Consider the following 3,406-nt stretch of genomic DNA (forward strand, 5'->3'; position numbering starts at 1 on the left):
CCCATGAATAGGATCAAACCTTATTCCATGCTATTTCCATAAGATTCTTCTTTCTTATTCTTAAGCAAGCCCTCGAGAGGGCTTAGTTGATCATGATTTCTGTTTTCTCTTTCTTTTCCTTTTTGTTTGTTTCGAGAAAGATATCGTCCGATTCTCCTTCTATTGATTCTTTTCCGATCGAGATGTACGGATCTATGTGTCTACATACATAGATTCTGTTCTGGGTGGGTGGGTGGGCTCTGGTCTGGTCTGGTCTGAAGAATATGTGGATGTGGAGGATGAAGAAGAAGAGGAAGAAGAAGAGGAGAACAAGACCAAGCCCTCCACAAGAAGAAGAAGAAAAGGAAAAGGAGGAAAAGTGGTTTGCTTCAATGACTGCAGCCTCACCCAGGTCCTCGAGTTCCAGCCTAGGTCACTATGCATGCTCTCCTTTCCTTTTGAGTAGTACTCTAAACGCTCTTATATTAGTTTACGGAGGGAGTATAATTTATTTACTTGCTCTGAAATTCATCCGCTCACAAACTCCTAAACTCAATCCTAAAGCACACTCAACTCACCTGAAATTCTTTTCTTTTCATTTCTTTTCATTATATGTAATGTATGCCTGCCGCACCTTAATTACTCGGCTTATCATGCATGCATGCATGCCAGCATCACACCAAGTTTATTTATGCTTGATTACTTACTCATAGGTTTACGCTTACTGGTTTAATCTCATCAACTGACTCGACTCGAGCGACACATAACCATTTCATTTCCCTAGTTAGTTTACACAAGTTTTTGTTTTTGGCCTGTGTTGTTGTTTGCTAACGAGGAGAGGACGCCATCTCCTTGTGTGCCCGACTTTGCACTTGGCTCTGTCTGTGGACCACAAACTAGGGTCTGATGATGGATGATCATCATATTCATATTCATCCATCCTCATAGGTCATCTCTAGTGACTCCTACATCTTCCTTCCTTGTGACTTGACTTGAATTAATCAATCAATTAGCTTATTCCTGCCTGCTAGCTACCACTTTGCTTCAGCTCTTCTATATTATATTAGGTGTTTGGTGTTTTTCTCTTTCTTTCTTTCTTTTTTATACATGCGAATGCGAATGCAAGTGTTTTTCAGACTTGTTTCTTGAGAAAAACAAATGCCAGACTCAGACTGCCCTGAATTGGTTTTGGTTTTGGTTTTGGTTCCTCCTCATCGATCTCCAGTGGCCGCCGTGACGAGGTTCACAGCTCCGCCTATGGAATTTTCTTTATGGCCTGCCGCTCCACTTGTGCCGTCTCTGGGGATAATCATGAGGGAGGGTCAGGGAACCAAGGCTTGAGCTGCCGCAACGCAAAGAACATGGTGGTGACAAGCCTTAGCCGCCTCAAGCCTGCGGGCACATGGTGGTGACAAGCCTTAGCCGCCTCAAGCCTGCGGGCAAGGAAGATGAGGTCCATGGTGGGAGGGGAGCCCGGCCGATGATGTCGGCGGCAGATGGGGGTCAGTGAGTGAGCAGACCGACGGCCTTATCCGCAGGAGCCTCGCCCACAGGTACGGTGTATATATATATATATATATATATATATATATATATATATATATATATATATATATGTGTGTGTGTGTGTGTGTGTGTGTGTGTGTGTGTCTCCAGTCCAGTTGGTTCTCACACATAATTTCATTCAGAAAGTGCATACTAGCTACTATATATATATATATTTTCATTCACAAGAAGAGAAGAGAAGAGAAGAGAAGAGAAGATTAATGTGGTGAATGAATTTGGTTAGCCACGTACAGATGAGAAGGAAGGTGGATGGAGCTCCTCCAACGCCTCAAGGCCCCTCCAGCATGCATGCATTTTTATGAATTCTGAGGAGAGGACGGCAGGAAGGAAAGCCGAGCTAGCGGGAGCCGGCGGCAAGATTCATATAGCAGCAGAGCAGAGTCTTGTCCGCAACAACACTGGATGCAATGCCTCTGTCTATCTAGTCTTAATTGTGGGCAGGCAGAAAGAAAGCAAGGTGTTGTTGGATTACCTTACCTTATCCTTACCACGAGAGATTTGACAAGAGGGAGCTCAATGCATGCAATGAAGAATGTCATCTTGCTTGGCAGCAGAGCAGAGCAGAGTTGCAGCTGGGCCAACACGCTCCAGCAAGCACATGATTCCTTCCTTCCCTTTTTTTTCTTATGTGGCATGTATGTTACTCCCACTATGCATGCATGACTAGTCTTAGTCGTGTCAGTCTCCATGAAGATTATTGTAAGCTAGAGACAAGTTGTTCTTCTCCTACCTCGGCACCCCTACACTAGTAGAAAAAGAATTTTTAGTCCCGGTTCTGGAACCGGGACTAAAGGGTCGTTATTAAAGCCTCCCCTTTAGTCCCGGTTCTTACACGAACCGGGACTAAAGGCCCTCCACGTGGCCGCTGCCTGGAGGTCCACCTTTAGTCCCGGTTGGTACCACCAACCGGTACTAAAGAAAATTTTATGATTTTTTTGAATTTTTTTATTTTCAAATTTCTAAATTATTTTAACCTCTAATCTCTAATCACCCCTCATCACTGCTCAATTTAACCTCTAATCTCTAATCACCCCTCATCATTCCAAATCATCTAACTTTCCGGACGGTCACCCATCCTCTCACTACTCCAGCCTGAGCACGCTTAACTTCCGGGTTCTATTCTCCCTCGTTTCCAAGTCTGCACTTGTTGTTTTCCTGACAATAGTAAGATGTCAATCCTATTAACCCTCAGAAATTTAGATTGAGCATGAAGTCACACATTTCACTGTTTGAGTTTGAAACTATTGTTCTAAAAAACAATAATTATTTAGTAACACTAATATTTCTTGAATAAGTAGTTTGACCACAGTTTGACCAGATTTGACCAAAATTCAAAAAAACTGAAATAATTATTTAGTAACACTAATATTTCTTGAATAATTAGTTTGACCATTGTTTGACCATAGTTTGACCAAAATTCAAAAAAACTGAAATAATTATTTAGTAACACTAATATTCTTGAATAATTATTTAGTAACACTAATACTTCTTGAATAAGTAGTTTGACCAGATTTAACAAAAATTCAAAAAAAAACTGAAATTTGAGCATAACCTTTTTTCCTTTTAGAATTTGAGGATTCTAAAAATTTGCAAACAGGAGGATTCTAAAAATTTGCAAACAGGCCGTAGGCTGTCAAAATCGGATGCGGATTTTCGTGTTGAACATTTTGATATATTATACGGTTTTTTCTGACATCGTATGCAAAAGTTATAGCCGTTTTACATTTTCCCTACACTTTTTGCAAAAGATGTCCAAATTTAAGTTTTTAAATTTTCCTAACTAGTACATGTAGTAACATAACTACATCTGGAAGGATTTTAATTTTTGAAGTTTTTATCATTTTCTTTTGCTTTTTAGAAA

General features: G+C 40.7%; 1 long non-coding RNA gene across 1 annotated transcript; it reads left to right on the forward strand.

Annotated features, from left to right (window-relative positions):
• Positions 1–256: 256 nt before the first annotated feature.
• LOC123176834 (uncharacterized) lies at positions 257–2,277 on the forward strand. Its single transcript, XR_006488672.1, has 3 exons — positions 257–411; positions 1,205–1,532; positions 1,769–2,277. It is a non-coding gene; the product is annotated as an uncharacterized lncRNA (long non-coding RNA).
• The last annotated feature ends 1,129 nt before the right edge of the window (positions 2,278–3,406 follow it).

The sequence above is a fragment of the Triticum aestivum genome, unplaced genomic scaffold, assembly GCF_018294505.1.
Source record: "Triticum aestivum cultivar Chinese Spring unplaced genomic scaffold, IWGSC CS RefSeq v2.1 scaffold137874, whole genome shotgun sequence".
Lineage (NCBI taxonomy): Eukaryota > Viridiplantae > Streptophyta > Magnoliopsida > Poales > Poaceae > Triticum > Triticum aestivum.